The following is a 16,769-nucleotide window of genomic DNA, read 5'->3' as shown; positions in this document are numbered from 1 at the left end:
CCACCCCCAGCCTCTCCAGAGGAGCTGAGCACTTAAAAATGTTCTATAGAACAATAAATATTAATATAATAAATAAAGCAATAAGTACAGGCCATGCTCAGAAACATGCAAACAAAAGATCAGGCAAACAAGCAACCTGAAACATGGCAAAGGGTGTCAGACTAGCAGCTGATCCAGCGTTCAGTTGGCTCATATGCATGTGGTATTTATTATAAGATTTGTTAACTGCTTTTCACTCTTAAAATAACCCCAAATTGGGGTGTAACACCAAGTCTTGTCATTTCAGTTGTGAAGATGGGAGAAAAGCTGTACTAGGCTCCCCTTATGACTGAGGGGCACACTGTGAGCTTGCTTCTTATTAGGGAATGTTTGATTCCAAATCAATCTACAGACGCTGTATCATTCCCCACAGGGGATTCAAATGCATGGAGAAGTGGTTTTAGTGGGAAACAGTAGGAAACAGCAAATAAGCAGCATGCAAGTCATTTCCAGGAGTGAGGATAGGTCAAGGTCAAAGCCTGGTTTGTGTATGTCGAAAAAGGGAGATTGGGGCAGAACTGGTCTCACTTTGTGTGGGGACAAGTCAGTGGACCCTGAATGTGAGCCCTTTACAGTGTTACAGTCAGTGTTACATCTGTCTTAGACCACAGTTTCCCTGAAGGATCTTTGGGACAGTAGTTTTAGGAGACAAATGATAAATCCTTCATTAGATCCTTCCTAGAACTACAATTCAACAGGCCTGAATTAAAATTAAAATTGGATGTCAACCACAGGTGGAGTGAAGATGCCTGTAAGTGAGCTTCAGTTACAAACTTCTGGCCTTTAGGGGCCTCCTGTAGTTTTATAGTTGATTCTTGGGATTCTTCTCTTTTTACTGTCAGCATTACAGAGACACTGAACCAGTCTGTCAACTTGCCATTTGAGTCTCAGGTGACTTCTGTGGCAAAGAGCACTTATGCCCAACTTAGACTGGACTGTCCTCAGTTTTCTATGCCCTGGTGACATCCTGCCTGGATTACTGCACTCTAGGTGGGGCTGTTACACCTTCAAGGTTGCCCTTGAAGAGGGACCGGAAGCTGCTGCTCATGTGGCTGACAGGTTGGTGAGTGGGGCAGTGTGACGGGACCATGTGTCGCCAGTCCTGAAAGCAATGCACTGGTTGTCTGTGAGCTACCGGATCCAATTCAAGGGGTTAGTACTAGTGTAAAGGTAAAGGGACCCCTGACCACTAGGTCCAGTCGTGGCCGACTCTGGGGTTGCAGCGCTCATCTTGCTTTATTGGCCAAGGGATCCAGCGTACAGCTTCCGGGTCATGTGGCCAGCATGACTAAGCCACTTCTGGCGAACCAGAGCAGTGCATGGAAATGCTATTTACCTTCCCACCGGAGCGGTACCTATTTATCTACTTGCACTTTGACATGCTTTCGAACTGCTAGGTTGGCAGGAGCAGGGACCGAGCAACGGGAGCTCACCCCGTCGTGGGAATTCGAACCACCAACCTTCTGATTGGCAAGTCCTAGGCTCTGTGGTTTAACCCACAGCGCCACCCCTAAATGGCTTCGGACCCAAGCACGTCCTCCAATATCAGTGATCTCTATGATAGTTTAAGGGCACAGGAGACCTTCAGATAGCGGACGGTGGGGAGGGCTGGAGAAGAGAAGGTTGCATTCAAGAATAGATAGAGATATGAAAGCAGAGAGATAAAGTGGGGTAGCAGCAAAGTCATGGAGGGCATTATAATAATATTTACATAATGAATAATAATATTTGCATAGCACTTTTGTGCACTTTTGTGCATTCAAAGGACTTCACACAAATTTTCTCATGTATATTTTTTGGAACACTTGTGATGGGGAAGCTGTGGCCCTCCAAATGAGGATGGACTTGAAGCACCAGGAGCCCTAGTCACCATGGGCAGTGGCCAGGGGTGGAGGGAGTTGGTAGTCCGGCAATAGATGGAACCACAGGTTCTCCATTTATGCTCTGATGTATAATTGTTAGCATTATTATGTCCAGTGCTTTTTTTTCTTAAAAAATGTTTAGGGGTACTCTCATTTTCCTACTCATATTGAAATACTGCCCCTCAATGAGGCCAAACTTAGATTCACAAAATGTTTAGGGGTATGGATACCCCTGTGTTCCCCCAGAAAAAAGCACTGATCATGTCTGTGCCTCAGGGGATTGTGTGTGTGTATGTGTGTATGTAGGCCAAAGCTGGGAAAACAGAGCCTTGTCTAAGTCCACTTGGCAAGTTCCTAGCTGAAACGAGAATCCCAGCTCCCACTCTTAGCTAGTGCAATATAGCAACTTTCAAAAATTACAACACTAACAACACTCCAGGCCTTTGTGCTGTCGATCCAGAAGTAGACGATGGACAAGCAGGTCGCTTTTAAAGATCTGGAAAGTGTAATATCAAAATCAGAATGTCCTGTGATAAGGGCGAATACACATAAGCCATGAGACCTTGTTTTAGCACTGCTGCTGTGACAACTGAGACTCCATGTATCCGCATGTACACATACAGAGCATTGCCCATCACTTATGCCAGGACAGCTGGGCCAGGCATGACTATGTAAAGGGGGAAGCTGAGTAAGATTTGAGTGTGCAGAAGCCATTTTGCTTGCTTGTTCCACTTGTCCTACATTAGCATTTCCTTTGAGTGTCCTTTTATTGGATTGCTTGATCTGCCTAGCACCAAAATGCAATTATCAGAGTTCCTTTCTCTCCCCTCCAAACGGCTCTTGCCCTCTGGTGAATTTCACATTGTGCCCCAATGTTGGCAACTAATACGAATAACAATAAAGTGTGGTAGGTGTTTTAGAAAAAAAAATTTTTTTTTAGATTACTTTTTCCAGTGGGGGCTCCCTTGTTGGAGCAGCAGACAGAACAGAGTGGATATGGATATGAGCCACAGACAGAGAGCAAGCAATCGGAACTGCTCAGCTGATGCCTTGCCTTGACAGCTAATTTCCATTTTTCAGTATCAGGGGGTCTGTTCCAGTAATTGGCATGCAGATTGTGTCTGATGGGCCTGTTAGACAGAAGAAAAGAATCTGCTAGTTAGAATAAACCAACCCCAGGCTGATGGATGGGGCATAAGGAGGTCATTCCAAAAGAGAATATATGTAGGTATATATACCACACACTCTACATAGCATGTATATAGAAATTCACAGTCCGTGCCCTCCCCTTCGCCCCTTCTCCCTTTATCCTGCAAAGTCTAATTTATCATGTTCCATTGAGACAAATCCGGCTCCATTCCCCTCTCTCTTTCCCTTTTTCCCTTTAAGGGATATTTGATGGAACCTATTCTTGGTTTTAATAACAAGACGGTGGGGCAAGGAAGAAATTAAAGTGGTGCCATGGTTCATTACCAGCCCAAGATCCTCCAGAACTGGCCCAGTTGTTAATTACACTAAAGGAATTAATTCCTTTCCTCCATCATCCTTAATCCACTGGGCAAGCAGGGAGCTCTTTGAGCCTGGCAGGAAATCTGGGCATTTGTATTTGCTCCCTCTACTTTGTCTAAATGATTGTTTATATTGGCTTTCAAACTTGGGATCTTTTCCAGTGCTGAAACGCGCTGGGCTGGAGCAACGTGGCCTTGAGTGTGCCGACTCAAGCTTTGCAGAGGCTTGGAGGCAGTTTTGTTGATGAGTTGCCACTGATGCACATTTGTGTGTGTGGCCCACCTCTGGTCAAAACAGCTTGGCAGGTTTTGTAGTAACTTTGACCAATACACTGGAGAAGCCCCCCAAGAGAGAAACCAGCACTGCTGGTGTCTGTTGGATGGTGCCAGTGGGAAGCTGCATACTCACCTCCCCCCATAATACCTACAGCAATTTTGAATTGTTTTCATTTAAACAATTATTACTTTTTTAAAAAAGAAAGTGGGTGTGGTCATGTGGCTTTTGAAAAGTACAGTGGTACCTTGGTTCTCAAACTTAATTCATTCCGGAAGTCCATTCCAAAAACAAAGCGTTCCAAAACCAAGGCACGCTTTCCCATAGAAAGTAATGCTAAATGGATTAATCCATTCCAGAGTTTTAAAAACAACCCCTAAAACAGCAATTTAACATGAATTTGACTATCTAACAAGACCATTGATCCATAAAATGAAAGCAACAATATACGGCAGTCACACAAGCAATCAATCAGTAGCTGAACTGGGTTCCACACAGTCACAAAAACAACAAAAAAGAGCTGCAAAAGCAAAAATGCAAAATAAATAGCAAAAACTGACAGACCTTGGTGTAATACTCAAAACGGAAGTGTGGCACTCAAATCGAAAGCGTAATACTCAAAACGGAGCACGTTTGGCTTCTGAAAAAGGTTCGCAAACCGGAACACTTACTTCCAGGTTTGCAGTGTTTGGGTTCCAAGTTGTTTGAGTACCAAGGCATTTGAGAAACAAGGTACCACTGTAAAAGTAAACAACAATGAAAGGTTGCACGAGCACCTCCAGTTTCTTTAAAGGAGGAAACAGAGTTTCTCTCTTCTCACTATCTACTATTCCCCCCAGTGGCATAGCGTGGGGGGTGCAGGGGGGGCCGGCCGCACCGGGCGCAACATCTGGGGGTTAGGGTTAGGGGGCGCAAATCCATGGGTTAGGGGGTGCAAATTACTTGCCTTTCCCCGGGTGCTGACAACCCACGCTATGCCACTGATTCCCCCTGCAGCAAGACTCCCCCTCTCTTTCATTACATTTGTGCCCTTAACTTATCAAGCTACAGAAAGAGGATCTCAATGATAGTGCCACCATGTTTACTTACATACAGTAAGTAATTAGCAGAGCTGGACAGTGGAAGTGTGCTGGGCCCATAACCTTTGTTGGCTGGACTCCAAATCCACCCAACATACCATGGGAAAATGTGGGATATCAGTCTCATTGTTCTATAAACTTTTGTGCCTTCCACTGCCGAGAGTCCCTTTCCACTTGTTACATGGCTAGAACAGCATAGTGAGTAGGATAGTTATAATGACTATAGCAAAGACAATTGTTTGTTAAAGTCTTCTGCATCTGATGAAGTGGACTATGGTCCACAAAACTTTATGCCATAATAAATCTGTTGGTCTTTAAGGTGCCACCAGACTCTCTCTTTTTTTTGCTGCAGGAGGCTTGATGTGGCTATTCCTCTGGAAGCCATTTCCCTCAAAAGTTCTCTGACTTGGAATTTTAAATGATATTCTGAATATTCAGCAGATCAGGTGCCTAAAGCCAGTAGCATTGTAGGTGCCTGCAGAGATGTATTTTTAGGTTAACTACTTACCTGTGATGGAACTTGTGCTTATAAATGGAACCTGCAACAAAATGTTGCTGCATGGAGTGTTCCTGTCCAGGGTTTCAGCCAGGGCTTGTGTCCGTATATGCCATTCCACATACAACCATTTTTTGACCCCTGCAACAGAAAGTCAGAACTCTATGCTCATTGTGTATGCTTAATTCTCATAGGTTAAAGTGAAAGCTTTTTTTCTTTTTGCAAACTTTGGTGTTCCTCTAAACCTGCTGATCTCTCTCTCTCTCTCATGCGTGGATGCTGCCATTTTTTTCTACGTATAGCGTGTTGGTACTAAAGGGTTAAGAGGTAACAAGTCGCTCTAATCACTGAGCAGCTGGAAGTCATTAAGCATCCAGGAATGTGAGTTAGTTTGTATAAATAGTCAGTTCACCCGTGTGTTTCCCCCCCCCTTGACCTGACTCGCAGACTCAGTTTGTGGCCATGGGCGTGTTTGCTGATATGAGTTAAGTTTAGAGTAAAGTTTTCTTTATGCCGGAGATAAAAGCATGTGTGCTTTATCGCCAGCGTTTTTCTTTTGTAAATAAAGTTTTTTCCCTGAGTTCCAAAGTACTTGCTCCAGGATTCTTCATTGAAAGGTACTGACTCTCCTGCCTTCTTCAACCTCTGCACGAAATTCTCTGCTGAGATAAGATTTATGGTGTTGGAAGCGCACTGGACGTTTACTTAACATTAAACTAATTAAAGTTTAATGGACATGGCGTGCCATTCAGAATGAGGTATCCTGGCAATAAATCCATATTTCCACAGCTTTTTTTATAGATTCAACATTGCTACTGGTTATACCAAGGATGTCAATAGCTTTGATCTCTGGAAGTCTGGCAATTTCTGTTGCTCTTCTGCTTCTGAACTGAGGACATCTCTGTTGGTCCAAGGTTAATATCAAGTTGTCCAAGTTCATATTTCTGAGACTTCTGAAAATGCCTTTGCAATCCATTGCTCACCTATTGCTGTAGTCCAGCTCTTTTGCAAAAATGTCCCTGCCTTTGTTTTTGATTCCTGTTTAGAAATGTCCATGTGGCAACCTGTGAAGGGGAAAAAAGAGGGAAGGTCGAGAACAACATTCAGCCTTTCTCCACTTATTCCACTGGCAATCTCTTGCTCTCTTTTAATATGTTGTTAAGTACTAGCTCTTAGTAGGGTGTCCTGCTAGCTTAACTATAGTATGCACAATGTGGCCGTGAACTACAGGTTGAAAATATATTTTCTATTCTTTCAGAATTGCCAGGATAGAGAATGGCTGTTAGCATTTGCCCTTGAATATCTAATTATACAATTCTGGCTGCAATGTGTACACAAGGAGAGAGATGCGTTAGCAGCAGCTTGTAATGGATTGGTGAGCCTCCACAGAATTGAGCAAGAGTCAGTGGGAGAGGAGTGCAAAAGATCAGGTCCTCTAAACAAAGTAGCTCCTCTGAGGTATTCAGAGAGAGAGAGAGAAAGGGGGAGAGAGAGAAAGGGGGAGAGAGAGAGAGAGAGAGAGAGAGAGAGAGAGAGAGAGAGAGAGAGAGACTGGCTAGCATGGGGCTTTAAAAAGCGCTATCACACTCAGTGAAAGAGGAATCGGATTGGAACTGGGGAAAACTTCAGAGTACCCTGTTAGGGACTGTTAGGGTAGCCTCAGTGACTTCAGTACTGTTGCAGTTACAAGATGCATTCTAAACCTATGGTGGCTGAGAGGAGGGCATTGTGGGAGTTGGGGAGTCCTCCAGAGGGTGGAAAACTGGTTTTGGAAATACAAGCATAGGGAGAATCATAGAATTGTAGAGTTGGAAAGGACCCTGAGGGTCTTCTAGTTCAATCCCTGACAATGTAGGAATCTCAGCTGAAGCATCCATGACAGATAGCTATCCAGCTTCGGCTTAAAAACCTCCAAGGAAGGAGAGTCTACCACATTCCAAGGGAGTCCATTCCACTGTTGAACAGCTCTTACGGCCAGAAAATTCTTCCTGATGTTTAGTCAGAATCTCCGTTCTTGTAGCTTCAAGCCATTGGTTCGAGTCCTGACCTCCAGAGCACGAGAAAACAAGCTTGCTCCATCTTTCATGGGGCATCCCTTAAGATATTTGAAGATGGGCTGTGAGGAAAGCTCAGAATGATTTGAGAAATGCAGAGTATGCAACAAAAGACTCCAGAACATAAGAAGAGCTCTGATGGATCAGAACAAGGCCTGTTTAGTTCATGATTCTGTTTTCCACAGCAGCCAATCAGATGCCTATGGACAGCCTGGGAGCAGAAAAGGACTGTCCTCTCCGCCTGCTGTTCCCCAGTCACTGGTCGTCTGAAGCATGCTGCCTTTGAACTTGGAGGTAGCCATAGCCATCAAGACTGGTAGCCATTGATGGCCCTATACTCCATGAATTTGTCTAATCTCCTTTTAAAGCTACCCAAATTGGTGGCCATCACTTCCTTTTGTGGTAGTGGATTTTATCATTTAAGTTGGTGCCGTGCAAAGAAGTATTCCCTTCTGTCTGTCCTGAGTTCCCCACTATTCAGATTCATTGGATGACCATTGGTTTCTGGAATAATTTATGGCTTTCTTAAGAGGAAGCTAAGACGGGGAAAATGTACAGCAGCAAGTTGGGCATTAGGAATGCACCTTGTCCTCTGAGCAAGCCTGAGGCAGAAAAGTTAAATTGTGCCTCCCTCCCCAAGGCGGTAAAAATGTAAGAACCAAAAATACAATAATTGGCAATTTACTGCTCTTTAGTGAGACTCCAAAACTGTTGAGCTAATTCTCCCTTCCTAAAGATAGGATGTCTCTGTCTCTGGAATAGATAAAGTTGGGCACACAAATAAAACGACTAGTCCTTTTAGGTCCTCAGTACAGGCCATGAATAGATGTACTTTTTGTAATGAATGATATTGTCAGTTGTTTATGAAGACAGACTATGGTTTCCCTTTCCTACTTTTTTGAGGGGTTGGGGAAAGAAAAGATATCTGAGAAAATGTATTATTTATTATTAAATGTTCTACCCCACTGTCAGGGAACTGTCATCTGAGACGAAGGAGGTGAAAGGGCTCATGGAGGGTGAGAGAGACCACTCAGCGGAGGAGGGGACCAGCAGGGGGAGAAGTGGAGTTACAAGGGAAAGTGAGTCGGAGGGAGAGCTCAGAGATACTTCAAGCGGGAACAGTGGAGAGGTTTCAGGACCTCCCGTAGGCACACCCACTCCTCGGCGGAAACTGTCACGCCGAGAGTCCAGAAGACGCGTTTCCGTCAAGGAGCTTTTATGCTGGAAGAAGTTCCGTAAACGCCCACTGTCCGATTCAACGAGCGATTGATGGAGCCATGCTTAAGGAGCTCCGTCACAGACAGAGGTTTGGGAACTTAGCCAAACTCTGAGGGATCAGGATTTTACGCACAAGCAGCTCACCATCCCATCACAGCAATCGGACAGTCCCTGAAAGCAGCTTGTGCAGAGAGGCATCATGAGCAACCCAGCTGGAGCCGGAGGAGCAGCAGGAGCTGGAGAAGGTCCAACTCTGGAAGAAAGGTGCAGAGTTTTGGAACTCCAGCTAGCAATGCAAACGGCGAGGCTAGAAGAAAGGAGGGCGCAGGATGCAGAAAAGGCAAAAGGCGCTACACTAGCAAGAAAGATGCCAGGAATGGTGCAGAAGTTTGGGGGGGACCCCAGGAACTACCAAGCCTTTAGGACAGAGATGCAGTATGCTCTTGAACTGCAGTTTAACGACTTTCCCGATGAGGCATCGCGAGTGGCGTTTGTGATTGGCCATCTCGAAGGGGGGGCGAGAGACTGGGTCCGGCCCCTGATGGCAGGGAATAGTGACATGCTGAAGGACGCGAGGAAGTTTTTTCGCGCCATGGATTTGATGTTTTCCAGCGAGATTAAACAGGGAAGTGCTGAGCCAGCTGCAAGCAAACCAGTTGTGGGTGAAATTGGAGAAGTGTCAGTTCCACGCCAAGGAGGTGGAATTCCTGGGGTACCGCCTATCAGACAAGGGATTAGCCATGGATCCAGGCAAGGTACAGGCGGTGCTGGAATGGAAGACACCGAAAACGAAAAAAGATGTGCAAAGGTTCTTAGGGTTTGGGAACTTTTACCGTAAATTCATCAAGAACTTTGCCCACTTAACGGCTCCCATCACGGACTGTCTGAGCAGCAAGAAGAAATTCGTTTGGACGGCGGAGGCGGAGCACGCTTTTGAGGAATTGAAAAAGGCATTCGCTTCGGAAGAACAGCTCCTGCATGTGGATTTACAAAAACCCATGAGAGTGGAAACTGATACCTCAGACTGCGCGGTGGGGGCGGTGCTGCTTCAGCCAGGGAGCAATAAGTCGGAATGGAGACCGTGTGCCTTCTTTTCGCGTAAGCTGAACAAATCCGAGAGGAACTACCCGGTATATGACCGAGAACTACTCGCCATTCACGAAGCGTTCCGGAGATGGAGACACTTACTAATTGGTGCACAGCATAAGGTACAAGTATGTACGGACCACAAGAATTTGGAGTATTGGAGAACGGCACGAGTGCTCAACCAACGACAAGTGAGATGGGCCCAGGAGTTCTCCAAATTCCATTTTGAAATCTGCTATGTGCCAGGTCCAGAAAACATCAGAGCGGACGCTCTCTCTCGCAAACCTGAATATTTGGAGGGGGAGGGAGCGCCAGAAGAGAGACATATTATCCCAGAGGACCACTGGGTGTGTGGTGCGGCCTGGGTGGGGCAAAGAGAACTGGTAGAGGGAACGGTAAATGATGAGTACGCCCAGGATAAGCTCAGAGGTTTAAGGGGAGAGGGAGAAGACCCCGGAGGTTTTGAAGAAAGAAACGGGGCATTGTATTACAAAGGGGCGCTATATATACCCGAAGGGGAATTGAGGGGGAGAGTACTCAAACAGCTGCACGACAATCCCACAGTGGGGCATTTTGGGCAACACAAGACCATGTGGTTGGTGACCAGGGAGTTTTGGTGGCCCAAGGTGAGGGAGGATGTACGGGAGTATGTGAGAAGGTGTGACCAATGCCAGAGAGCCAAAGGAGAAAGGCGGGCACCAGCGGGGTATTTAGAACCGTTACCCACACCAGAACGACCGTGGGAGGCGGTGTCGATAGATTTTATGACTGATCTGCCCAAATCCCAGGGGAAAACCGCCATACTAGTCGTAGTAGACCAGTTAACTAAGATGGGTCACTTTGTAGCTTGCTCACATGCAGTCACGGCGGAAGAGACAGCAAAATTGTTTGTAGAACATATTTTTAGGCTGCATGGCGCCCCCTTGAGGCTGGTTTCCGACAGAGGGAAACAGTTCACGTCCAGATTCTGGAGGAAGCTTATGAGCTTGTTGCACGTAGAGGTCAACTTTTCGACTGCCAGGCACCCTGAGACCAATGGGCAGGCGGAGAGGGCAAACGGTATCCTTCAACAATACCTGAGGTGTTATGTCAATGACAGAGAAAACGATTGGGTCGAAAAGTTGGCACTAGCGGAATTTGCTTACAATAATGCAGAGAATGTGTCCACCGGGATGAGCCCCTTTTTGGCTAATTATGGGTGCCACCCCAGGGCGTTTCCAGGGGAAGGAGGAGAGAGATGGAGTGTTCCGGCCGCTGAACTTTTTGTAGAAGAAATGGAAGCGATCCATCGTCAACTCCAACACAACTTAGAAAGGGCCAAAGAAGAATATAAGAGGCAGGCAGACAAGAGCAGAAGGGAAGGTGAAACAATTAGGGTGGGGAGTCGGGTCTGGCTATCAACCCAAGGGTTGCCGTTCAAGGGTAGTTGCAAGAAATTGAGACCCAAAAGATTGGGACCATTTGAGGTCATCCAACAGGTCAACCCAGTGGCTTTCAGACTCCGGTTACCGAACCACATGAAACTGCACCCAGTATTCCACAGGTCATTACTGTCACCATACAGGGGGGAAGGTGAAGGGGTATCCACACGGGGGCCAGCCATAGAAGAAAGGGAAAGCCGCAACTATGTGGCGGAAATCATCGACTCCAGGTGGAAGGGTAATCAGGTGGAGTATTTGGTCGCGTGGGAAGGGGAACCGGAGTCGGAAAACACCTGGGTGAAGGCAGAGGAGGTCCATGACGAGGTCTTGATCGAAACGTTCCACCAAAGGTTCCCCAGGAAACCTCAACCAGTAGCGAGGTTCCGGAGGGAGTACTTTGGCACCACCGACGATGAGGAGGAACTGGAGGGATTCAGGGAATCGGAGTTGGAAGAGGGTACAGACTCCGAGGAGGAGGAGTACTTGGAAACCGGGAACAGCAAAAGGTGGAGGGAAGTGTTCGAAACTTCGGAAGATGAGGGAGGTTCCTTCAGGGGTTTTGCTCCCTCGCCTCCCGCAGAGGAGGGGAGGGAAGGGGGTGAAGGGGGCCCTAGAGGGGAGGTGGATGTCAGGGAACTGTCATCTGAGACGAAGGAGGTGAAAGGGCTCATGGAGGGTGAGCGAGACCACTCAGCGGAGGAGGGGACCAGCAGGGGGAGAAGTGGAGTTACAAGGGAAAGTGAGTCGGAGGGAGAGCTCAGAGATACTTCAAGCGGGAACAGTGGAGAGGTTTCAGGACCTCCCGTAGGCACACCCACTCCTCGGCGGAAACTGTCACGCCGAGAGTCCAGAAGACGCGTTTCCGTCAAGGAGCTTTTATGCTGGAAGAAGTTCCGTAAACGCCCACTGTCCGATTCAACGAGCGATTGATGGAGCCATGCTTAAGGAGCTCCGTCACAGACAGAGGTTTGGGAACTTAGCCAAACTCTGAGGGATCAGGATTTTACGCACAAGCAGCTCACCATCCCATCACACCCACCTTTCAACAACAAGGTTCCCCAATCTGCTTACAAGAATTTAAAAACAGCACACAATAAAATCACAGCAATAAAAGGCTGTTAGTAAAACAGGGACCTAAAAGAAACAGGAGCAGCAACATCACAAACCACAAGAGAATGGTTAAAGCACCTTGGTGAAAGTGGAATATCTTCACTGCTAGAGAGGGTGCCAATCAGGCTTCTTTAATCTTGGTGCTACTACCAAAAAGGCCCTGTCATGGTTCAGAAGATGGTACCATGACAAGCACCATGGAGAGTAGCTTTGAAGATGGAAGGATAAGGTGGTACTGTATTAAAATAAAAAAAAAATTTTTTTTTTCCCAGTAGCACCTTAAAGACCAACTAAGTTAGTTCTTGGTATGAGCTTTCGTGTGCATGCACACTTCTTCAGATACGTATCTGAAGTATCTGAAGAAGTGTGTATCTGAAGAAGTGTGCATGCACATGAAAGCTCATACCAAGAACTAACTTAGTTGGTCTTTAAGGTGCTACTGGAAAAAAAAAAGAAAAAAAAAGAATTTTTTTTTTTGTTTTGACTATGGCAGACCAACACGGCTACCTATCTGTAACTGTATTAAAATGTTTGACATACAGTATTGTTGGACACATTGGCTTGGATCTTATAGATCTCTTGTGCAGGGCCAACCTTACTGTTAGGCAAAGTGAGGCAACTGCCTGAGGCGGCAGACACATTTTTGTGGGGTTGGGGGGAAGCTGTGGCAGCTCCTGTCCAAGCTGTTCCTTGTGGGTTTCCTAGCCAGTCCCCTCTGTTAAAAAGGGAGCTATGTGTGCCACAGGTTTGACATATACCTCCTAAACTAGCCTGCTGTCCTTGAGTGTACTGGCAGATGCCATCTCACTGCCTGTATTCAGCTCCTAGTCGAGTCATCATCTACAGGGCAGCCTCTCTTAACTATGCTACAATTAACTGAAAGCCAGATTGAGGCAACATTATGTGGAATGTTAGCATCCAAAATGCATATGTAAAGGGTTAAGGTTTAAAAGGGCTGTAGAGCCCAGTGATGCCATGTGCATGAGGCAGTTGTTGTCATTTGGTTCAGTCATTAACAATCTGGGGAGTCTTAACACAGCAGCAGGTATGTTGTGTTGTGCTGCTGTCTGCCTCAGAGTCAAGAATGTCAGCCAGTCTGTAAATGTTTGTTAGTCTGTAACAGTTTAGTGTATGTAAGATGTTTTAGCAACTAAAAGAAACATCCACCTGCGTGGTATATATATTTAATCTTCAACTGCAAGTACACTAGCTACAAGTTAGATGTTCTTTATAAGAGCGTGTCTTGCGTAGTTTTTGTTGGAAAGAGAACTAAAGGGTCAAACAACCCAGGGCTGTCTTCCACATACTCTGCAAATTGGAACTAGAGTCTAATTCTCCACACATTAGAGGGGGACTTCTCAGTAGTGGCACCTCATTCATGGCACCCCTTCCTTCTCAGATATTGCTGGCACTGATTCCTGTCAGTTTTCAGCATCAGCTGAAGATCTGCTTATTTGCCAGGCTTTTAGGCGAGGACTTACGGTCCATCATTGTTTCTTTTGTTACCTGTGTATATTCTGTGCCTCTTTTGTTTTCATATGTGCTGTGTGCTTGATATTAATGAAACCCGCTCCAGGCTTGCTTTGGCAATGAAGGAGTTGGTGACAAATATTTTAAATAAATAAGGACACTATGGTTGCTGGGACTACAATGAATCTCTGTAGTTCTATTCTTCCTGTAATCTAACGGAAACCGATTGCCTCCCTTCCCCCCACTCACCATTCTGTTTTTCACCTAGGCTTCTTCACTAGAAAATGTCAAAGACGTTAATAAGACAGGATGCGCTTTGTGCCAGGGGGCGTAAGTGATATGCTTAGGAATGAAGAATATTCCTCTGAATGTTGTCAATTTGTAACTTTTCAGAGATGCCTGGTGGCTGCTTAGCAAGGGGCACGGTTATCTTTGAAAGTGGGGATCAGTGTGCAGATGTTCTGCCTGGTCTCTTAGATAGTGTTGCATAGTCCCAGCGGGACATGCAGAATTTCCTTTTTTTTTACTAAAAAGAAAAGTTTAAACATCCAGCAGATTCTGGTTGCCTGTATGTATCATTTGGGCTAATACAGTATGACACCATTTAGTAGTTGGCTTTAATGATCATGGGCAGAATGCATGTCCTTAAAAAATGCGGGTATTAGCTACAGTGTTCAGAGCAACTGAATTCAGGAATGAGTTTGTAAGTGTAAGGTAAGTGAATATGTGAGTACAAAGAAATATCTTTATCTTGCACTCAAGAATGTAGAAAACAATCCTCCCACAATCCAAACTCTGAAGGTTTATCTTACCTCACTGACTAAAATTGGCTTAATAGACTTTCTCTCCCCTCAGGGATCTCTGGGAATTATAATTCTGTGAGGAATCTCAAAGTATTACCACCCTCATGGCATTTCCACTCCCAGTATTCTTTGGAGGAAGCCATGACAGTTACATTTAATAAAGCAGATATAAGGCTATAATATAGAATAGGGATGTCGGAAATTTCTTGCATAAATAAGAGCAGAAATTGCAGGGGTTTGCTTATTTGTCCATGTCCAGAACAGAAATCAAGGCAGGTAATATGATTATATTTGATGCTGTTGTTGCTTTCAGCCTGCAAATGATACATGACTGATCACATTCTGTCTTCCCCCACCCCAAATTTACATTGAGTTTCCTTTGTCTTGAAAAAATGTGGTCACATTTTTCTGTAATTAATTTTGTAAGCTATGCAATTTCTGTAATTAATTAAGTCCGTTGTGTAATTTTGCCACAGCAGACAATGAGATGGATAACATTGTTTTTGATGGAAGATGAACTGCAGCAAGACAGAAAAAGTGTTGCATACACCGTAAGTCTTAAAGAAATAGCCATCAATTTACGTATAGTATTTACCTTTGTGTAGTACAAGTCAAAGCTTTCTATGTACAGCCACACCTCACACACGCCGTCTTACAAATCCTTGACCTTTCATTTAACCCCAGGCTGAATTTATGCGGATGGGGACCTTTTTCAACCTAAGGACTGAATTCCCTCATGGGCAACTTTCCTAGGACCACGTGCCAGCAGTGGACAGTGCCAGAGGCAGAAGTGGGTGGACCAACTTTTACCTGATTTTACCTTTGTCGTTAATAATAATTAACGAGCAACTTGTTACTTTTGTTTACTTACAAAATGAGTGTGGCTAGTCTCTGCACCTTGGCATAATGGAGAGATAAGTCATGAGTATTCTGGAAGTAGTAACGATGGGAACGGAGAGGGTGAATGATTTAATGCGAGTGTAGAGGATAACAAGCTACTCTGGAAAAATGACCCTGTGAGCTACTTCAAACAAAATGGCTGCCCTGCAGGAGTTACTCAAAATGGCCTCTGTGGCAACTGCTCCATCCAACAAGCCATTCATCTGAGTCACCTCCCATGGTAGGATTTATCTTTGCAGCACTGACAGCAGTTTCATAGTTACACAGAGACAAACCACGTGGGATACTTGACCCTGCTGGATGAACTGGGACAAGTTAAGCAGACTGATGTGTGAGCCACATTTATGGCAATATATAAATACACATTGCTTCTCTTCTGATATCTGATGCCAGCACTGAGTACTTCCCTTACTTCAGAATGGGCCTAGCTTGCATATCATTAAAAACACAAGTCCCCAATTATCCCCACAATGTCTCAGAATAGTCATGCTCTATTTTCAATATCCAGCAGAGGGAACCAAAGGCATACTTAAGCCACCCTGCCTTGAAGCGAGCAAGTTTCACTGACATCTGCCTTCATCCCTCGGTTGTGAAAAGTAGTCTACAAATCCTACTCAAAATTCCTATTAACTTGATTTGCTTTGAACTGGTGGCTAAATGAATAGTCGCTTGACTGGCAACATTTGTGTAATGGATTGCTATTGCTATATAGGCTCCGGGGGACAGAGGAGAAATCGATAAAAGGTTACGCCCTTTTTGTATTAACATGCATTGTATTTAAACGTGCAAAGTGTCAAGGGTTCACAGAGCTCTTAATCAGGAAGGAAAGATCAAATATGAAGGTTAGTATGGCAGGGCTGCAGAACCTGAGTTCCTTAGGGCTCTTCTTGAACCCTGCCCTCCTCAGACTACAGTCTCTCACTGGCTTCCCACAAAGCCCAGGAACTGTAGTTGTTTGAGGCTGCTTATAGTTTTTAGGAGATCCCTATGGAGGAGACTCTTAAGAGTTCCATGGACTGCAAGAAGATCAAACCTATCCATTCTTAAGGAAATCAGCCCTGAGTGCTTACTGGAAGGACAGATCCTGAAGCTGAGGCTCCAATACTTTGGCCACCTCATGAGAAGAGAAGACTCCCTGGAAAAGACCCTGATGTTGGGAAAGATTAAGGGCACAAGGAGAAGGGGACAACAGAGGACGAGATGGTTGGACAGTGTTCTTGAAGCTACAAACATGAGTCTGACCAAACTGCGGGAGGCAGTGGAAGACAGAAGTGCCTGGCGTGCTCTGGTCCATGGGGTCACGAAGAGTCAGACACGACTAAACAACTAAACAACAACAATGTTTATCCCACAAAACTACAATTCCCAGAGTTCCCTAGGAAGAGGGATGGACTGTTAAATCACTCTTGAAATTATAGCTCTGTGAGGGAAATAGGGGGGCTTTCAAGC

At 45.3% G+C, this 16,769-nt stretch overlaps 1 long non-coding RNA gene across 2 annotated transcripts; it reads right to left on the bottom strand.

Moving 5' to 3' along the window:
• Positions 1 to 2,461: 2,461 nt before the first annotated feature.
• Positions 2,462 to 15,772, bottom strand: LOC310764017. 2 transcript variants are annotated; one of them, XR_014548977.1, is made up of 4 exons: positions 15,016 to 15,772; positions 6,242 to 6,322; positions 5,271 to 5,399; positions 2,462 to 3,031 (listed from the first exon to the last, which is right to left on the bottom strand). It is a non-coding gene; the product is annotated as an uncharacterized lncRNA (long non-coding RNA). The 2 variants fall into 2 exon arrangements; XR_014548978.1 differs by having other exon boundaries at positions 15,292 to 15,772.
• Positions 15,773 to 16,769: the final 997 nt, after the last annotated feature.

The sequence above is a fragment of the Podarcis filfolensis genome, assembly GCF_964270895.1.
Source record: "Podarcis filfolensis genome assembly, chromosome: 5".
Taxonomy (NCBI): Eukaryota; Metazoa; Chordata; class Lepidosauria; order Squamata; family Lacertidae; genus Podarcis; species Podarcis filfolensis.
The sequence above is the reverse complement of the archived record's forward strand: the minus strand, read 5'-3'. Positions and strand labels throughout refer to the sequence as shown.